The 22503-nt window shown below is 45.9% G+C and overlaps 1 protein-coding gene across 1 annotated transcript in view; it reads right to left on the bottom strand.

The window, feature by feature from the left end:
- STAC2 (SH3 and cysteine rich domain 2) overlaps positions 1–22503 on the bottom strand; it is a 1207844-nt gene that overhangs the window by 1099334 nt on the left and 86007 nt on the right. The gene's annotated exons all lie outside the window — the stretch shown is intronic.

The following is a 22503-nucleotide window of genomic DNA, read 5'->3' on the forward strand; positions in this document are numbered from 1 at the left end:
TCCCAGAGACTGGGAGGTTACAAACTCCTGGTTCTGGACAACGTGTTTCTGAGGCGTCGGTCAGTCACAGAAGGAGTGGTGGAGAAGGTGGCCGTCTGACCAATGCGTTCAGACAATTTTTTAGTCCGCAGCCCCAAGGAATGATCGGTTCCAGCAACCATCGCCAGCGTCTGATTTACATGGTGCAGGAATACCTAGGGGCAAGGTCAGACTTGGACACCTTTCCCACCGAAAATCTTCTGGCTTACTGGGTCTTGAGGATGGATCACTGGCCAGAGCTTGCACAGTATGCAATTGAGCTACTGGCCTGTCCTGCATCCAGCGTTCTTTCGGAACGCACCTTCAGTGCTGCTGGTGGCTTTGTTACCGATCACAGGGTGTGCCTGTCCACCGACTCGGTTGATCGACTGACCTTCATAAAGATGATTCAGTCTTGGATCACTCACAGCTACCAAGCACCTGAAGCTGATGTAAGCGAATAATTTCTTTTTGAAATCTCCCATCCCTTCAAGACTGCCTATTCTGATGCTGAGTGAATGTCCTGTTATTTTGATTGTCTATCCTCTTCCTCCTCCGCTGATATGTCGGAAGAGCTTTTTTGGTTCTGGGTGATGCCACCAGCCCAATTTTTAAGCCACTGTTTAACTGCACCACAACTAGAGTATATGGGAGATGTTGCAGTGTCGTGGCACCAGCACCAGTGCCTAAGGCCCAATTTTTCAGCCCCTGTTTAACAGGGGCGTTTAATTAAAATATTGATGCAATGTTTTGCAGCAGGGCTCTTTCCTGCACTACATCTAGAGTATATGGGAGAGGTTGCAGTGTCGTGGCACCAGCACCAGTGCCTAAGGCCCAATTTTTCAGCCCCTGTTTAACAGGGGCGTTTAATTAAAATATTGATGCAATGTTTTGCAGCAGGGCTCTTTCCTGCACTACATCTAGAGTATATGGGAGAGGTTGCAGTGTCGTGGCACCAGCACCAGTGCCTAAGGACCAATTTTTCAGCCCCTGTTTAACAGGGGCATGTAATTACAATTCTTGATATAATATTTCACAGCAGGGCCTGTTCCTGTGTCCACCGAGAGTAACTGTGAGGACTTGTAGATTTGTGGCACCAGCACCACAACCACCAAAGGCCCAATTTTTCTACCACTGTTCAACAATGGCATGTAATTACAATTCTTGATATAATCATTCACAGCAGGGCGCTCCAGCACCCACCAAGAGTCACTTTGAGGGTTTACAATGTAGGCCCCTACTTTCAAACATCCAACTTACAAACTTCTGCTACTTGCAAATGGAAGGATACAACACGAAGTGAGATGAAAAAAGACGGATGGCAAAACAAATTATACAGGGGTGATAACCCTTCCCTATGTTTTCCAAAAAGCTTAAAAATTTGGATTTTTATATACAGCTTACCTGTAAAATCCTTTTCTTGAGAGTACATCACGGGACACAGGAGCTTCATTACATAGTGGGTTATATAGGCACCTCTGGTGATTGGACACTGGGTAACCCCAATTAAGGAGAATTCCTCCCCTATACAACCCCTCCCATATGGGAGGCACCTCAGCTTTGTAGCAAAGCAATAAGAAACCACGTAAAACCCAAGATGGGCGGGAGCTCTGTGTCCCGTGATGTACTCTCAAGAAAAGGATTTTACAGGTAAGCTGTATATAAAAATCCCATTTTCTTGATCATACATCAAGGGACACAGGAGCTTCATTACATAGTGGGATGTCCCAAAGCAATGCTCAGATTGAGGGGAGGGAGACACAGATCATAATTATAGACCGCCAGGGACCGGAGGACCTAAACTGCAGCCTGCAGTACACTGCGCCCGAAGGCGATATCCTCTTGCCCTCTGACATCCACCTGATAGAATCTGGTGAATGTGTGGACTGATGACCAAGTTGCAGCCTTACAGATCTGAGCCAGGGAGGCCTGGCGATGCACTGCCCAAGAAGCACTTACAGCCCTAGTAGAGTGCGCTTTCACTGGAAAAGGAGGGATTTTCCCTTTAACACTATAGGCCTGAGAAATAATCTGTCTAATCCACCTTGAGAGAGTGGATTTTGACGCCACCTGGCCCTTCCTAGGGCCTTCCGGCAAAATAAACAAGCAATCAGTTTTCCTTATCCGAGTAGTTGCTTGAAGATATATACTGATTGCCCTAAACACATCCAAAGTGTGCAAAGATTCTTCTTCTGCGGACTGTGGGTCCGGAAAAAAGGATGGTAGGATTACGTCTTGATTCAAATGGAATCCCGAAACCACCTTAGGTAGAAAGGACCTGTTGGGATGCATGACCACCCGGTCCTTATGAATATTTAGATACTTGGCTCCTTGCTGGAAAGAGCTGCTAGCTCTGATACTCTTCTAGCCGTGGATATGGCTGCCAAGAAAACCAATTTTTTAGTCAGGAGAACTAATGAAGCCAGATGCAAAGGTTCAAATGGTTGCCCCTGCAAAGCCGAGAGAACCAAATTCAGATCCCATAGGCATACCAGAGGTTTGACTGGTGGTCTTATCCGCATGGCCCCCTGGATGAAAGCCCGCACCAGGGAATGCGATGCAAGTGGCTTCTGAAAAAACCCTGACAGGGCCGAAATCTGCACCTTGATAGTGCTTATGGCCAAATTCATTTCTAGGCCTGACTGGAGAAAGGCCAAGATCCTGCTAATGACATACTTTCTAGGATGCCATTTCCTGAGTTCACACCAGGAAACATATGCCCTCCAGATTTTGTAATAAATAAGCCTGGAGGCCGGCTTTCTGGCATTGACCAGAGTAGAAAGGACTGGCCCCCGAAAGGCCACGGTCTCTCAGAATGTGGGTCTCAGTAGCCAAACCGTCAAATTTAGACTGTGTAAAGCAGGGTGGTAAATTGGACCCTGTGAGAGCAGATCTGGCCAGAGAGGGAGGATCCATGGCCTGCCTACTGCCAACTTCATGATCTCTGCGTACCACAGTCGCCTGGGCCAAGCCGGGGCCACTAAAAGGACCGATTTTGTCTCCCTCTTGACTCTTCCCAGGAACCGAGACAGAAGCAGGCTCGGGGGGAAGGCATAGATCAGATTGTACTGATCCCAGGGAACTTTTAGAGCATCTGACCCCTGAGCAAGTGCATCTCTTGTCCTTGACACAAAATTGTCCAGTTTCATGTTGAACCTGGATGCAAACAGATCTACGTCTGGAGTACCCCACCTGTGACATATATTCCGAAACACGTCGGGGTGCAACTGCTGGTGGCTCAGAAAATCCGCCTGCCAATTTTCCACTCCTGGAATGAAGACTGCAGAAAGACACGAAACATGCTTTTCTGCCCAGACAAGTATGCGATTCACCTCTTTTTGCGCAACCAGACTCCTGGTACCACCCTGGCAATTGATATAAGCCAATGCTGTGGCATTGTCGGACTGAACCCGAACAGGGAGACCTCGTAGTCTGTAAGACCACTTTATGAGAGCCATAAAAACTGCCCGGATCTCCAAGACATTTATGGGCAATAGCCTCTCGATCGCAGACCATTTCCCCTGCGAGCACGTCTCCTCCAACACTGCTCCCCAGCCTGTCAGGCTGGCATCTGTCGTGATAATCTTCCATGGAAGAGGAAGAAAAGTTTTGCCCTTCAGCAAATTCTTGGTTTGTAACCACCAGACGAGACTCTTGTGTGTCCCTGGGGATAGACACATAAGAAGATCCAAAGATTGCAGAGGCCTTGAGTGAAACTGGGCAAATGGGACGGCCTCGAAGGAGGCGACCATTTTTCCTAACAGTCTCATGCACAATCGAATGGGGGATGATCTCCTGCCCAGAATTAGGCGCACCAAATCCCCAATGGCCAAGGCTTTTGGCCTTGGAAGAAACACCTTGCCCTGAGCGGTGTCGATGATCATACTCAGGTATTCCAACCTGATCGCAGGCTGTAGGGACGACTTTTCTAGGTTTATAATCCAACCTAGGCGTTCCAGGTGTTCTAGCATTCTGGTAATGCTATGGTTCAGGAACGCTACTGTTTTCTCCATGAGAAGTAAATCGTCTAGATAAGCCATGGCGGGTATACCCTGAGCTCTTAGGTTTGCCAAGAGAGGGTCCAGAATCTTTGTGAAGACTCGAGGGGCCGTAGCAAGCCTGAACGGCAAGGCCACAAATTGAAAATGGCGCCGCTCTACCGCAAACCTTAGAAATTTTTGGTGTGCGGGAAAAATTGGCACATGGAGATATGCATCTTTTTTTTTTTTTTTTTAAACAAAACGAGTTTATTGGTAAATGGCACAGTATACAAAAAAAAAAGGAAGAGTTACAGGTGTTGGTACATTTTACAGCCAATGGTAATAACATTTAAAAGTAGCTCCATCACATCGAGAAACCCAGAGCAGATCTATAAAAAACAGCGTCAAATATATATGTGTAAGCACCGTAGCAGTGTTGCAAAGTAAATAGAATAACAGGACGGGGAACCCGGTAGCGCCTGAAAACAGATCCCTCACAGGGCACACCCATGGAAGTCTCGACTCACCAGCTAATTCCCACAAGTATCGGGGTCATTAAGCCAAGGATCCCAAACCTTATTAAACTTGCCAGGGCACCCCCTGTGTGCATATATGACTTTCTTTATTGGCAAGGTAGAATTGACCTCAGTCATCCAAGCCCTGAGTGTCGGGGTTTCGGGCCGCATCCACAACCGGGCAATTAATTTCCTAGCACTGAACAATGTTTCCTGGATGAAAATAGCATTCGAGGGTTCCATCGGGGCTCCTAGCTCGAGGCCCAATAAACAAGTTTTAGGGTCCACCTGGAGGAGGGAGCCCATGTGGTCATGTAGGAAATGAACTACCTGCAACCAGAAGGCCTGAATGTGTGGACAAGACCACATTAAATGGTAGAAGGAGCATGGGAGACTCCCACAGCGCGGGCACCCCGGCTCCAGGGAGGGTTTATATCTACGAATCCTGGCAGGTGTAAGATAAGACTTATGTAGGATGTACAATTGAGTCAGCCTGTCAGTCACCCTAGGGGAGACTTGTTTAACCACATCTAAGATCTCCTCCCACTCCTCCCCCTCAATCGGGCCTACATCCTCCTCCCACCTATACCTTGCTACCTCTGTGAGACCGGCCACGGCACGTCTTCTAAGGGAGTCATAAAGTGTCGCGATTAGTTTCGTGGGCTCCTCTCCAACTATAGTACCCACGACTGACAGTTCCTGTGGATTAGGGAACCCCCCCCCCAAATTGAGCCCGAAGGGCGTGGGACAACTGTGCAAAGCGAAATATCATATATGGGGGGAGCTCGAACTCCCTCTGCAGCGCCCGGAAACTGCGTACTCCCAGCGGGGTGATGACCTGATACAAGTACACCACCCCTCTGGAGGCCCAGAGACCCGCACCCGGCAGCCCCCGAAGCTCCCTTAACTGGGAGTTGTACCACAGGGGTGTATGGGAGTGCACCCAATCCGCGCCCAACATCCTCTGTACAATGCCCCATATCCGCCTGTGCTGGGTCAGTAGAGGAGCACATCCCCCCACTCTCCTGCTGGACTCCCTCCCCCTAAATAAAACCTGGAGGGGGGAATGGGCATAGCTATGAGACCTCCCACATAGCAATGTCTGGTACCTGGAAGCATCCATCTTGTGTAGGTGAAAGAAGTGGGAGAGCTGGGCGGCTACATAATAGGCGTGAAAGTCTGGGAGTGCAGCACCCCCCATATTGGTAGGATTCTTGAGTGTATTCCAGGCCAACTTGTGCCTACCGGAGCCCCAGACAAACGAGTTAAGAATAGTGTCTATAGTTTTAAAATATTTAAGGGGGATAAAAGTAGAAGCCTGCCAGAATTTATAGAGGAACTTGGGGAGAAGAATCATTTTGATTAAGTTTATCCTTCCCATGACACCGAGGGGGAGCCTGGCCCATGATTGAGTTTTAGATTTCAAGTAAGAGATCAGGGGTTCGATGTTAAGGGCTATATAATCGGAGGGGTCCCTGGTTATCTGGATCCCCAGGTACTGAATGGAGGCCACCCTGCACAACGGAAGGGACGCCGCATCCCGCTCCGGCGGAGAGAGGTCAATGGGGAGAATAAGTGATTTTGCCCAGTTAATGGTAAGGCCCGAGTGTTTACCAAAATCCTCGATAATACTAAGAGCCGCTCTCAGGGAGGGTCCCTCATCCCCAAGATACAGGAGCATATCATCTGCGTACATGCTGACCGTTTCCGTGATGGACCCCGCTCTAAGGCCCTCAATATGCGCGCTGGACCTGAGGGAAATAGCTAGCGGTTCCACCGCCAGGGCGTATAGGAGCGGGGATAGGGGACATCCCTGCCTGGTCCCCCTCCCCAGGGGAAAGGGCCCCGACAGGCAACCGTTGACCGCCACACACGCCTCCGGAAAGAAATATAATAACTGGACCCACTTCAAAAACTTGGGCCCGAACCCGAATCGTCGAATGCACTCCCATAAATATCCCCACTCCACCGAATCAAATGCCTTGGCCGCGTCTAACGCCACCACGGCCCTAGCACCGCCATTGTCATGAGAGGCTTGCAGGTTCATGTGGAGTCTATGGATGTTCATCGCCGTGTTTTTACCGGGCATGAAGCCTGTTTGGTCTGGGTGGATAAGGGATAAAATATGGGGGCATAACCGGTACGCCAGGATCTTGGCCAAAATTTTCATGTCTACCTGCAACAGTGAAATCGGGCGATATGAGTCAGGGCGGTGCGGATCTTTACCCGGCTTTGGGATGACTATAATCGTCGCTTGACGTAGAGTATCGGGGAGGGAATTGGACTCAAAAAGGTAAGTATATAAATTTAGTAACTCAGGGGCCAAAACTTCAGAGTATGTCGCGTAGAAATCTAACGGTAGACCGTCACGTCCCGGGGCCTTGGCCGTCGCCAGGGATGCCAGCGCCGCTGTCACCTCCTCCAGCGAGATTGGAGCTTCCAGATCAATGATCTGGGCCACCGACAGCTGAGGGAAGATTACATCCCGAAGGAAAGTCCGGGTCTCCTGAGGCATGACCTCCACACGAGATGCGTAAAGGTCAGCATAATAAGACCGGAACATCTCGGCGACAACCCCCGGTTCAGAGACAAGAGCTCCGCTCTCATCCACCAGAGATACCACTACCGGCGGCCTCGTATCCTGATGGGCGAGGTACGCCAAAAGCTTACCCGCTCGCTCACCCTGCTCAAAAATCCGCTGTCGCGTAAAAAAATGTTTGCGCTTGGCCCGTTCAAAGTGTAGCTGATCTAAAACACGAGTTTGGAGCTTAAGGGCCGAGGCACTCGCCTCGCTGGGGTGAAACGTAAACTCCCGGGTGACAACCTCCAACTGCTCCTCCGCCTGACTGATTAACATTTTAGAGGAACATTTCAATCTATTGATCCGCCTTATCAGAAAGGACCGTGCATGAAGTTTGAATGCCTCCCAGACATCTCCCCCCGCTGCCGTCCCCCGGTTAATAGCAAAAAAGTGACTCCACTCCTCAGATAGGTCATCCTGCTCCCCCAGCGCCTTCAGCCAAAAGGGATTCAGGCACCAGACTCTAGGTCCTGTCTGCTGTGTCAGCGACAGGGTGGCCCAACAGGGAGCATGATCCGATAAGGATCTTGCATGGAACCCCGCATCAACTAACTGTGGGAGAAGGACGTTGGATGTCAAAATATAATCTATGCGAGACATAGTAGAGTGCGTGGCCGAGAAGCAGGAATATGCCAGGGTCGTGGGGTACCTATGTCGCCAGACATCCGTCAGCGCGAACTCTCTAAGGGTGCGACCCAGCCTAGACCCCACTTGGGCCGTGGGGGCGGAGCCACCCTGCAGCCTGTCCATGTTTGGGTTAAGAGCCAAGTTAAAGTCCCCAAGCCATATGGCAGGGGTATCAGGGTATTGGGCCATATAGGACAGTCCCTCAGACACGACGTTCGCAGAGTATGGGGGTGGTATGTATACTGCCATGAGCAGATATCTCCTGCCCTGGATAGTGCAATGTATAAAGACAAATCGGCCCTGGGGATCAGTCCGTGAGTCCAGCAGATGAAAGTGCAACGCCTTAGCTATCAACAGGGATACTCCTCGAGAATAGGGAGTGTGAGTTGCGTGGTATGCCCAGCCAACCCATGGCCTTCTGAGCGCCAGCTGGAGCCGGCCTGTGACGTGAGTTTCTACCAGTACTATAACATCTGCTCTGTAGGATTTAAGGCACGTAAAAACGGCCGTACGCTTAAGCTTGTCCCTAATACCTCGGAGGTTCCATGTTAGAAATTTAACTGGAGCCATATTATAATTTCGTTCAGGTTATACATCTGGCTGGGCGGACCGATCCCCAGTGCGGAATCCATCACATCCCTCCCAACCCCCATCCACCAACCAAGCACCAAATATTGGAGCACATTCCTTTGTACCATAAACTCAGAGAGTAACAAAAAAAACAACGCAAATCCCAGGAACAGTAGCTCATAACTGGCAGGACGGTCCGCTCGCTATGCCCGGTGATTTCTGTCCGCCTCTCTTCTGTCCAGCCATTCCATCACTTGCGCCGGGTCATCAAAGAAATGAGCTCGGTCTTCACCCAGGACCCGCAACCTCGCCGGGTACATCATGGCGTATTTGAGGTGGCCAACACGCAGCCGCTTCTTAACCTCCGTGAAACGGGCCCGCTGCTTCTGAACTTCCGCGGAGAAATCTGGAAAGGCCATAATATGACCTGCCTGATACGGAATGTTGCCCTTCTCCCTGCTCAAGCGCAAAACGGTGTCCCTGTCCTGAAAATTGAGCAGTTTGGCGATAAATGTGCGGGGCGGTGCGCCTTCCGGTGGGTGCCGCGCTGGCATGCGATGCACCCGCTCTACAATAAAGGTGGTGGAGAATGCTTCCCGTCCATAGGTTTTAGTCAGAAGATTCTCAAGAAAGGTAGGTGGATCGGAGCCCTCCGCACCCTCCGGTAGGCCAATAAAGCGAAGGTTCGACCTGCGTGATCTGTTTTCAAGGTCGTCTTGCTTCTGGGCAAGAAGATGGAGTTGGCGCCTCACCTCCTCATGTGAGTGTTGGAGCGGATGCAGCTCATCCTCCACTCGGCCAAGCCTGTCCTCAGTCTCCTTCACGCGGTCTCTAAGTTTAGACATGTCCTGTCTTATAAGAGAGATGTCGACCCTGATCTCCTCAATTTTGGTGGTAAGGGAGGACTGGCAGGTGGAAATAGCCTCCAGCACCTTGTCCGTGTCATTCGCCGCTGGATGAGCTGTGGAAGGCGCGGAGACGCCATCTTGAGCTGACTCCTTATCCTGCCTGCGGAACTTTTCCAGGGAGGCCGTCGCCGAGCCATGTTTCTTTGTAGGGGACATGTCGGGAAGAATACCACAGGGTCCTCATCCACCGATTTCCCTCAGTCGTAGGCTGTCGCCGAAGCACAGGATAGCCGTTCAGGATAAACCGAGAGCGGAGCTCAACTCACTTGCGACTTACTCCATCGCCGTCCAGGCCACGCCCCGGAGATATGCATCTTTGATGTCTATTGATGCCATAAACTCTCCCCCTTGCAGGGAGGAGACCACAGTGCGGATTGACTGCATTCGGAAGGACCGGATGCGTAAAAACCGGTTCAGATCCTTCAGATCTAGGATAGGTCTGAAACTTCCATTTGGCTTCGGAACGGTGAAGAGATTTGAGTAAAACCCTGAACCCTGTTCTTTTGGGTCCACTTCTACTATCACCCCCTGAGATAGTAAGTGATCTAAGGCCAGAAATAGCGTTTTTTGCTTTACTGGATCCCCGGGGATCCTTGACCTTAGGAAACGAGAAGGTGGAATCTCCTGAAACTCTAGCCTGTAGCCCAGAGATACCGAAGAGATCACCCACTTGTCCCGGATCTCTTCCCGCCAGGCTCCTGCAAACTGCAGGAGCCTTCCCACCCCTCGGCCGAGTGGGGGCGCCCCTTCACAAGGAAGCTTTTGGGCTCTCCTTGGCAGGCTTTCGCCCCCAGAGTCTTTTTCTGCCCCTGGGCTCGGCCCTGAGCCTTTCCTGTAGAGGAGGGTTGAGAAGGCCGTCGCCACTGCTTAGAGCTTGATGCTCTGGGAGAGAGAGCATGCCTAAATGAAGGACGCTTGCTCCTTTTGACTGGAAGGAGAGTAGATTTACCTCCTGAAATTTTTTGGACGAATTTGTCTAATTCTTCTCCAAACAAACGTTCCCCTTTAAACGGGAACCCAATCAAATGCTTCTTGCATGACAGCTTAGCTGCCCAATTCTTTAGCCATAGGGTCCTTCGCATGTGTGCCAACATGAGAGACAAACGTGATGCTTGTTGGACAGAATCCAAAATCGCATCAATCATGAAACACAGAATATGAGGCATTTCTGCATCATTTTCTACTTCCTCACTGGGAATGAGCCCAAGCATCTGCTTAACCTGTTCCTTGAGGAACTGACACAACCCCACGGCTGCGACTGTAGCTTGCACTACAGCGCTAGTCATGGAAAAGGAGGCTTTTAATAAGGTTTCCAGCTTCTTATCAGTTGGATCTTTAAATACCTGCGCATTATCCAAGGGACAAGTCAGGTTTTTATTCACGCAAGAAACAGCCGCATCAACAGATGGGACCCCCCACTTCTTGGTGAAACTCTCCTCCAGAGGATAATGCATAGAAAACCTTTTAGGAGGAGCAAACAGTTTATCGGGATGTCCCCAATCCTCATACAACAATTCATCCATTAAGGGATGAATTGGGAAGTATTAGGCAGTCTGTGGGGCTTTCCTGACTCCCAGGGAAGAAAGCAACTTCGGCAGCAGGCATTCTGAATGTGGTACGCACCAATTCAGTATAATACTGCACCTGTTTTCTGAGCGCCTGGGAGGAGGGGACTCTCTCCTCTTCCTCTGCTTCATCCGACTGCTCATGATCCCTGTCCCAAGATAGGGATCTCTCCTCATTGTCAGAAGAATCATCTGAGAGAGGAATTTCAGCAGAGGGAGGGGATCTATACCTTTTCCTGCTATCTTTCAGGGAAGCAGAAATACAATTCATTATTCTCCCTTCAAAACCCTCCAATGTAGCCCTAAGGGAGTCCTCAGTGACATAAACCGGGGCTTGGACATTAGGAGAGGCTGCAAAACCTGACAGGGGCACTGACTCGTCCTGAGAGGCTGGCTCCAGTCTTGCAGGGGGGGATGGTAACTTACAGGCACTTTTAGAACCCCTGGACCTAGGCGGTGATTTACCAGTGCTCTTGTTACCTCCCTCTGAGACCCTCTTACGAGGAGACATAGTCCTAAGCTACAAAGCAGAGGTACTAGTACAAGTGCAATCACTGTTGTGCTTAAAGTCTCACAATAAATATATATGCTTAAACTGCAAAACCTGATGCTGAGTAGGTGTCTAAGGTTTGCCTGGATCCAATCCCCTGGGATGCTTACTGCCCACAGCTCCTGTGTCTCCACTTACAGCCCCCTGACGCTCTGGGCTTTTTTAAAACTGCCGCCTGGCGCCTGCACAGTACAGCGCCGTGCACACTGACGTTCACGGCTCACAACCACACTCCCCCCTCCTCCATTAGGCCGGGAACGCGCCCGGCGCGCGTGCACGCGGACCACGGAATCCAGGGGGGAAAGGAAAACTCCATCGGAGCTGCGTGGGACCCCCAGACTACGTGGGACCCCTGTATTACCTCTATTGTGGCAGGGACTGCAGTGGAGACATGAGACAGCTGGAGAACCAGGCTTCACTGAGCGTGTGTACTGAAAGGCATGTAAGTATGCATCAGGCTGCTCTTACTCCCTCTAGTGGTGGAAACCAGGTAAGACATACAACTACTCAAAATGAAGAAATCCATCATATAATTATATATATATAGGATTAACTTCCCTTACCTGTCCCCGCCGCAGAAATTTCTGAAACAGACAAATTCCAGCCATCACCCATCACGGCGGGCAGTGTTAGCCAACCTTCAGGTTTATCTGGGGCTCTTTCTCGGAAGAGCCTCCTACCTGGACCATGTAAAAGACTCTACCAGAAACTTTCGTGCGCTCTGTGTAAACAGTACACCAAGTCAGATTTTCCCAGAGCCCAGTCTTCCAATAGGAGAGGACTTACAGGCCAAACCTCGTTTCTTTGGCTGACGAGGCCCGGGTACCATACCAGCTTGGGAGTCAAATATCGGCCCGAGATATGGATCCGGTTTGTTGTAGCCCTTAGGCCCCCGCAGGGACCTGCACAGAGCTAAAGTTTTACATGACCAACCACCATAGACACTGGCGAAAAAACTGAGGTGCCTCCCATATGGGAGGGGTTATATAGGGGAGGAATTCTCCTTAATTGGGGTTAACCAGTGTCCAATCACCAGAGGTGCCTATATAACCCACTATGTAATGAAGCTCCTGTGTCCTGTGATGTATGTTCAAGAAATAGATTTTTTGACTGGAGCTACACTTTAAAAATGTACCAGTTTTAAATTACAAACAGATTCTACTTAACAACAAACCTACACAGTCCCTGTCTTGTTTGCACCGCCTGTATACTGCTGTTCTGAGTATATAGGGCCTGGGGGCCCCACATCTTTCCTTTTTTTAATATGGGTACGGGGTTCCCCTTAATATCCATACAAGACCCAAAGGGGCTGGTAATGGGCAGGGGGGGCTACCCATGCCATTTTTCTCAATGATTTTCATCCATATTGCCGGAACCAGATATTACATTAAAACCGCAAGCAGTTTGAAATGACTTTTTTTCCGTTAAATGTCATTTTGTGCAGGGACTGTTCTAAACACGGGAAACACGTGGCACTTCACAGGCATACTATAGACACCCCCCAGGCACGATATTTAAAGGAATATTTCACTTTTTTGTTCACTTTAATCGTCATTAAAATCAGTGCTCCCGCAAAAACTGCCATTTTTTAAAAACATTTTAGGCATTGACCCATGTCCCCTGGGGCAGGAGCCAGGTCCCCAAACCCTTTTTAGGACAGTATCTTGCATATTAGCCATTAAAATTAGCACTTTTTATTTCGAATGTTCGAGTCCCATAGACTTCAATGGGGTTCTAAAGTTCGCACTAATTTTCGGTCCGTTCGAAAGTCCTGGTGCGAACCAAACCGGGGGGTGTTCGGCTCATCCCTAATTATCACCATCCCAGCACTTGCAGACCTTTCCATCTGTGCAAGGAGCTGAGTCTCCACCTCCTCGTTAACATTGGGTGGTCTATAACAAACTCCAATGATTAACTTTAAACTACGCCCATCTATGTGCAGTTCCACCCACAATGCTTCAGACTCCTCACACTCTCCATCAACCAGGTCCTCTTTCACACTTGCTTTGAGATCACTAGAGACTGCCACCTTTAATTTTTACCCTCTCTCTCCGCAAGAGTGCATAGCCAGGAATATCGGCTCTCGGGTGCTGCCGCCACCATCTTCGGTATGGGAATCAGCCTTGCGGCTTCACTTCCCGGTTCCCTACTGTGCATGCACGAGTCATGCTGCGCAATAAGGATGGTCCCCACTGTCTCTGGGATCCGTGTGTTTCCCAGCAGACAGCGGGAGACCCGCAGGAAGTGGCGTAAATACCCACAGAATCTGAGGCTATCTATGCCGGAAGTGGGTGAAAATACCTGTACTATACAGGTATCTGCACCCCCCTCCCCCCTGAAAGGTGCCAATTGTGGCACCTGAGGGGAGAAGGTTCCAATGAGCGGAAGTTCCACTTTAGGGTGGAGCTCTGCTTTAAGTAATTTTAATGTTCCATCATTTGGATACAGTTTAATTAATGTATCATAGATTTCTTGAGGGATAGTGTTGATAAATGTTACTGGCCCATTTGAGGTAATCCAAACCACATCTGTTGGATTCAGTATAAACTCATTGGTGTCAGTCGCAATATCATGGAGAACAGGACACCATCGGAATGCAACCAGTTAAACCTCTATTGTGACTTCAGATTAGTGGCTCCCATCTCTCTATGAGGGCTATTCTGCATGATAATGCTGACTCTGATCTGTCTGTGAGGACAAAAGACAGGCCTAATGAGCGGGAAGGGCGCCGGAGATTGAAGCCCAAGATGTGACCCCAGTCGGAGCAGTTGCAATTCATGGACAAACACTGCCCCCAGAGGCCAATTATGGCAGGACGGTCAGAGATATTTAGCCTGGGGGAGGAGACGCCCCAGACACACTGATTCGTCCACAAGCAAAGGGGGTGGGCAATGGGATGTGGTGTGGGTGAGGTGTGTTTGTCAAAAAGGGAATGATTGAAGGAGAGCTTCCTCTTTCTCCATCATGAGGACAGCCAGAGGACGTGCTAAGTATACTGCTTGTATTGTATTCTGATTGTATGCTATGTACTCTTGTAATTTCTAATAATACCTTATATAAGCTTTCTTATTTCCTTGGGAAATAAATGAGATTTGATTGATCTTAGACCGTGTGTTTGGTTTCATAGCTAACTTCGTAGTATTGTGATATTAACAGTAGCATGCGCTCAGAGTGTTAATAGACTATCTAATCTATAGGGACTAGACAAATTAATACACAGCTGATAATAATAATAGTTATTAGTTATCGGTTACTTCATTTGGCACCCCAGAAAGGCGTGTAGAAGGTATTTTTATACATAATCTACAAAAACCTAATGTATTTTTGTTTCTGAGTCCCTGTAAGCAAAAATCCTCAAAGACACCCAGAACTGAAAATCATCTCTAGTGTGGACAAGATTGGCACTGGCTCGTGAATTCTGAAACCACGCTTGGATGAGCATGAAAATTCTGTGAGATATTTCATCGGTGAAACGGACGTGTAGAACCTGGTGAGAACTGTGGCTGATATATGTAAGTACGTTAATGTTGTATTGTGATTTAGGCCTGTAACCAGATAACACTGGTGAGGTAGGGGTTGATCATCCCTGGTTATGTGATATAACCGCAGATTGACAGGATAACCATACAACTTTGAGGAAAAAGTAGAAATCCCCACATGAGTGTGAAATAGCTCTCTGTTCCAATAGGAGTTCAATGTGGCCTACAATTTGAGAGGAGAGCATTGATTAAGAGTGTGTTCTCCTGAAGAAATTTGTGGTTAAACGGATTTGTATTTGTTTTTTCTTTTGTGTTTTTTTGTGTTTGTTGTGGGACTACAGGTGAAAGCTAGTTTCTAAACAGCTTTATCTGTGTCTTTGTATTGCTAATGCAAAGTGTTGGTTAGAGATTGACAGGAATTACCATACATCTTTGAGGAAGAAAAAAAAAGTAGGGGAAATATAGGTTTTTATTTCTACCCACGGGAGAGTGAAATAGCTCTCTGTTCCAATAGAAGATCAATGTGGCCTGCACATTAACAGGAAGGCATTGATTAAGAGTGTGCCTTGTGTCTTAGAATGTGCCTTGTGTCTTGTATGCTGTAGAACCACAAGTCACTGTAGGTTTAAATGGTTCGTATTTGTTTTGTTTTTTTTGGTTGTGTATTGTCTAAGCAACTGGTTGAGCAACCATAGTGTAGGAAGGCTAATTAGCATATCAATGGAAGCCATTGAAGGTTTCATTAGCAAACATGGTAGTATTAGATCTCAATCTACAAAAGAAAGTGATCTAACACAACAATTTAGTGAGCTTTTGAGACAATGTAATACACATTACAGCATTCAGTTGTCCACGTGCATGCTCCTGAAGAGTGGATGAATCCATGAAATGCATAGAGCTACTATATGCCATGTTTTATGCCAACTATATGTTTTACTTACTTAATGATCACTTGTAATATGTGATTTGTATTTTTAGTGGTCAATTGTTATTGCTGTATGTTTATCCATTGAATGGAATATATTGGTCTTCTTGGTGTACTCATGATTACCCTCATGCAACTTACCATTGATTTTCCAATAAATTTAAATGTTTTACACCTGCCTGCTTCATTCAAAGTCCCAACCCCCAGTCATCCTGATTGCTTTAATGTAATACATATAACGATCTCATAAGTAATAAGTAAAAAAAAAAAAGGCAGGAAACAGAGAAGGGCCAATGCCTTATGCATGTTAATGAGAATGAAAGAAATTGCGGAACAAAAAGAATTAGAATGGTTTGCTGAAAGAAAACAAGTAATGGAACGGGTAAGAAGTATAACAAAAAATATATTAATGGGGGATTGAAAAGGCTGATGCAGATGCTCGTAATCGGATTGAACAATTAGTGACTGAGAAATGTGTATTGCAACAGAGATTAGATGAATTAGAACAAACATGTAAATTAAAGTGGTTCTGCACCTAAAAAAAAAATATTAAAAGCCAGCAGCTACTAATATTGCAGCTGCTGACTTTTAATAAAATCACACTTACCTGTCCCAGGGTCCAGCGATGTCAGCGGCAGATGACGAGCGATCTCTCGCCTCGCTGCTGCCACCGCCGCTATCCTCTGTCAGGGAATCGGGAAGTGAAGCATGGCGGCTTCACTGCCCGTTCCCTACTGCGCATGCGCGTCTCTTCAAATCCCCCGCTGTGTCCTGGGAACTGTGTGTTTCCCAGAACACAACGGGGGGGGCATCTGCGGGGGTCTGCAGCGCTCTGCCCGGAAGTGGGTGCAGATTCCTGGATTATCCAGGTAACTGCACCCCCCCCCCCCCTGAAAGGTGCCGATTGTGGCACCGGAGGGGGGGAGGGATCAGATTAGCGGAACTTCCCCTTTAGGGTGAAGAACCGCTTTAAGAGAAAGTTGCATTGCCTCTTTGAATCAAAGGGAGGCTGAGAATTTGCAGGTTATCACACTGCTTAAGGAGGAATTACAGGGTGCACAAGCAGCCATAATGGAGTTATCCTCCAAGCATGCAATAGCCAAATGTGCAATGGTGGAGATACCCTCCGCGCATGCTCAGTATACGGAAATGATAGAAGTGGAACATGAAGAAAACCCGTATGCTATTATTAAATGATATTACTGTGATGGGAATCGATGTGGAAGAGGTAAATAAAGGTGCGATAACTGCACTTGAAATTGATTCAGGAGTTGAAATGGAAACTTCTGATGACTCCTCAGACGATGAAAGTGTAAAGTCTGTTCATTCCAATCGCAGTAATATTATCCAGCAATGTGGGTTTCCAGCGCCATATGCTCAAAGAAGGGCCTATGCAGGGAAACCAGAGCTAAAATGTTTTTTGTGTAAAAGGGGGGGTGGGTGTCACATCCCAAAATATTGTTGGGAGGCGAATAATGATATCAAAAGGATATCAAAATCATACCCGAAAACGACCCCAAGGCATTATGAATGTTATTCTGCCAGGTGGGGTATCAATCCAAAGCATGGAACCCATAGTAATCAAACCCATTTCCCGGTGAAGACCCAAATGCGGAGTCTACAAACTGAAAAGCAATATGTAGGACAGTTGCGTAAAGTCATGGAGGTAGCCGCATGGTTATTCAAATATAGCACTGGGGGTAACAATGTTGGCAGAACTTGGTGAGCTGCAGGTAGGGTAAGAATATTCTGGTCAATGATTCCTTGCTATGAAAAAGGTTTGATGTGAATTTCAGGTTTAGAATATGATAGAGGACCTTGATAATGGGATTTTTATATACAGCTTACCTGTAAAATCCTTTTCTTGAGAGTACATCACGGGACACAGGAGCTTCATTACATAGTGGGTTATATAGGCACCTCTGGTGATTGGACACTGGTTAACCCCAATTAAGAAGAATTCCTCCCCTATATAACCCCTCCCATATGGGAGGCACCTCAGCTTTGTAGCAAAGCAATAAGAAACCACGTAAAACCCAAGAAGGGCGGGAGCTCTGTGTCCCGTGATGTACTCTCAAGAAAAGGATTTTACAGGTAAGCTGTATAAAAAAAAAACATTTTCTTGATCATACATCACGGGACACAGGAGCTTCATTACATAGTGGGATGTCCCAAAGCAATGCTCAGATTGAGGGGAGGGAGACACAGATCATAATTATAGACCGCCAGGGACCGGAGGACCTAAACTGCAGCCTGCAGTACACTGCGCCCGAAGGCGATATCCTCTTGCCCTCTGACATCCACCTGATAGAATCTGGTGAATGTGTGGACTGATGACCAAGTTGCAGCCTTACAGATCTGAGCCAGGGAGGCCTGGTGATGCACTGCCCAAGAAGCACTTACAGCCCTCGTTGAGTGCGCTTTCACTTGAAAAGGAGGAATCTTCCCCTTTACACTATAGGCCTGAGAAATAACCTGTCGAATCCACCTTGAGAGAGGATTTTGACGCCGCCTGGCCCTTCCTAGGGCCTTCCGGCAAAATAAACAAGCAATCAGTTTTCCTTATCTGAGCAGTTGCTTGAAGATATATACTGATTGCTCTAACCACATCCAAAGTGTGTAAAGATTCTTCTTCTGCGGACTGTGGGTCCAGAAAAAAGGATGGTAGGATTACCTCTTGATTCAAATGGAATCCCGAAACCACCTTAGGTAGAAAGGACCTGTTGGGACGCATGACCACCCGGTCCTTATGAATAATTAGATACGGCTCCTTGCTGGAAAGAGCTGCTAGCTCTGATACTCTTCTAGCCGTGGATATGGCTACCAAGAAGACCAACTTTTTAGTCAGGAGAACTAATGAAGCCAGATGTAAAGGTTCAAATGGTTGCCCCTGCAAATCCGAGAGAACCAAATTCAGATCCCATGGGCATACCGGAGGTTTGACTGGCGCTCTTATCTGCATGGCCCCCTGGATGAAAGCCCGCACCAGGGAATGCGATGCAAGTGGCTTCTGAAAAAACCCTGACAGGGCCGAAATCTGCACCTTGATAGTGCTTATGGCCAAATTCATTTCTAGGCCTGACTGGAGAAAGGCCAAGATTCTACTAATAACATACTTTCTAGGATTGAATAGTAGTGATGGACTAATGGCGCTACCTTATATTACCTTTTATCTTCCCTATAGGCTCTGTGCAACCCAATATGTGTTTGCTATAATGTCCCAATTTTTTGTGTTTATGTCCAACTAATTTTTTTCTGTTAACCCAAATTACGTGCCACTACAAACTAGTTATATTGATTACCCTACGTTGAATAACCTCGAAAAAGGTGGACAGGTTCAGTTATTCACTAACGTGATCAATCAATCAGAATCCCAAAGGGATAATTAATAAATAAATTAAACCCTAAAGCACCCAAAACCACATATGAAATCCAAGAATCCCAAACAATATTCAAAATATTTTTGTGATACTAATTTTTGTGATAATAAAAATATTAGTATACTAAACAAAAACAAACGCACTCCGTGTACAAAGCCCCTTATAGGGGAAAATATAACACCTATAATCGCACTGCGTTTGGGTAGTTCCTGTGCTAATAATTACTTCCACTGTGCACAATTTATATTTCCACTAAAATACCCCAGTGAATGAAAAAATATTGCAATAAAGAAACAAAAACAACCAAAACCATGAAAAATACAAAAATAAAAAATGAGGTGAAAAACGAATGTGCGGGGTAATTTCTAACCCCCTTACGAATATAAAAAATACAAAAACCTGGAAGAAATGTGAATAAGATCAAAATATCAATAGATATATATATATAAAGTACACAAAAAAGTCTCTTATCAGGTATTTTCAACCATGCGATTATTCTTTTTCAAATAACAGGAAGGTGACTTTTGTGATTAGGCCTGCTTATTGGTGACTTCCGTGCTCGTTCCCCCTCAAGGGTCCCCACTCACCGAATCCACGCACCCCCTAGGGGGTATAATGCCTGTAATCTGTGTTCCACTAGGTTGAGGATTCTTCTAGTTAGCTCTGTCTTCAGCTGGTCCTCCCCAGGGTTTATTGGAAATGATGAGAGAAGGAGGCTTTGTTATCCACCAATGGGTCCTCAAGAAAGAAAAAATCTGCTCATGGTGTAGTATTCTCAATAACTGACCACTTGAGAGAAAGGGAAACGGGCTACAAAAAAGGTTCTTCAAAAAGGCTTCTACAAAGTAATAGCTTCTGCAAAAATGTATATGCCTTATTGATATGTATATAGCAGAGGACTAATGATCACTTAAAATATGCTTTATTACAAAAATGTTATATAATTACAAAAAAGAGAGCTTTTGCATATGCTAAAAAATTATTTTACAGCGCTTTGTGCAAAAAAGTTTTTTTTACAAAAAAGTCCCCTTAAACCAAAGGTGCGATCTACATCAGTTGCACTATGAGCCTGTAAATTTAGTATATATGTACCAATGATGCAGCTCAAAAGAGTATACCAAAAAATGACACAATAAAATAAAATAAAAGTCAGAAAAAATCAAAAAAAAACAAAAAAATATTAAAAATAAAGTAAAAAATATATGCTTAAAAACAGCGGTACAATCCTTTTTTTTGTGCAAACCAGCACTATACACAGTTATATGGAGCCTAAGTCCCCAATTCTCTGTCCTTCTCTCAAAGTTTTAGGGGGTCCTGTTTTTTAGGCACTGCAGGCTGCCCATATACTGGATGCAAAGCTACTTATCTTCATCAAGCAGTTATCCTCCTTGCATGGACGGAGGCTTGAAAGAATTTTAGCACCAGCCCGGTTCGCCAATCCACAAGGGTAGTCACCCTGATCGAACGGCGTGCGCTCCAGCTGCGCTCCACCGGGTCAGGCGCACCGGAAGTGACGTGGTGTACGTAATGACGCTGTACGCGTTTCGTCATAGACGTCCTCAGCAGCGATATCACGTACACCCATACCCACGTCTTTAAAGGTACCTGTACCGCCCATTCCCAGCCTCCAGCCAATCGCTGGTCTGGGTGGGTCTACAGGTTTGTTTACATATTGCGTTCCTCATTATATCATGCGAGCTAATCTTTGTGACCATACTCCTAATGCTTATGTGCTAAGAAGATGATTTCTACTATCATAAGGGGACATATAAGAATAATGGTGAATGTATTCTCAATACTCCTTACTTTGTACATAATGCTCTTAAGGAGAAAGAGAACCGGACTTACACAGGAACAAAAAGGGGAGTTTTTTTAGTAGAATCTTTAGTGTATCCACGTAGCTCATTTATATTAATTTTTATTTCTATTTTACTTATGTTAATTTTATTTCAAAGAAAGGGGGGTTTTTAAAAAAATATATTTACTTTACAGATAGGTTCTACATTGCCCTCTGGAGTGTTTATGAGCATGGAATCGTCCCTGCTTTATCTTGCTACAGAAAATGCTCATCCCGGGTATCCCAGTAGTTTAACCTGGTATCATTTTAAATCTAATAGTAAATCAAAGGGGTGCTGGTTTCAATGTTAAATTTCCTATGGTTTCTTGAATTATTTTCCCTATTTATTATCCCATTCTAATAATTTCACGAAGATTCCTATTTATTATTTTATATCCCAGATATTACCTTGTAAAACTAATATTAGTCAGGGAATTTTTGTATTTAATTAAAAAAATGTTTAGATTTTAAATATGAACCTCTTATCAATATTCAGAAAGTTCTTCCTGCTTTAATAACCATATTAACCTCTTCATTCCCAGATAATATCCTATAAACCTCAAATGGGGGGCTCAGATTACTTGTTCTCATTATGATGGGTTATATTTATTTTCATAACATGATTATTCGCATATCATTAAGATTTAGGCTCATCCTTAATCCTATTCTATATTTCCAATGTTAAATGGTTAATATTTGCAAATATATATATATACATATATATTATCATCAATGTACATATCTATATTATCATCAATCTGTTTTTTATGTCTGACACTGGAAATCATCTAAAACCACCTTTTTTGGTTCAATCCATTACATAGTCAATTAAAGAACTATACCATATAATGAATCAAAAGAAATGAGAGAATATAAACATAAATATAAACAGCCCTAAATAGGTGTATTCTAAATTTACATGTGCCACATTCTAGCGGGTCCGATCCACCTCCACCTACCACATATAATTTCATGTGTGTATATATAGGGGGAACTCTAGAACTGTCTGGCAGACAGTGGGCCCTGGGCAAAAGTATATCCCACCTTACTATCTATGGATTTGCTATAAAGCAATTAAGATCTATATCGATATTTAACCCTTTGGGGGCCAAGGTGTTCAATCTATATATCCAGCTAGTCTCATTCTGAGATATAAGGGTGGTCATATTGCCCCCTCTCCAGTTTTGTTTTATGCAATCAATACCATAAAATACCATTTTAGAAGGATCTCTTTGATGGAAAAGATCAAAATGTCTAGATACATTATGATTAGGGAACCCCTTCTTGATGTTATTAACATGTTCCCTAATCCTAATGTATAGTGGTCTAGTGGTTCTGCCCACATATTGTAAATTGCATGGACATTCCAACACGTATGTAACGTGTGTACTGCGACATGTAATGAGTTCTCTAACTTTGTATTCTGTGTGGTCTGTTTTGGATCTAAATGTTTTCCTCCTTCGAGGTTGGGGTTTACTAACCCTACAGGCCAAGCATTTGTTACACTTATAAAACCCTTTCAATTCTTCCAGAAAGGTACTATTCTTAGGGCCATCGACTACATTGTG

This window comes from Lithobates pipiens, unplaced genomic scaffold (genome assembly GCF_037356315.1).
Source record: "Lithobates pipiens isolate NorthernLeopardFrog02 unplaced genomic scaffold, aLitPip1_a1.2 Scaffold_28, whole genome shotgun sequence".
NCBI classification, from domain to species: Eukaryota; Metazoa; Chordata; class Amphibia; order Anura; family Ranidae; genus Lithobates; species Lithobates pipiens.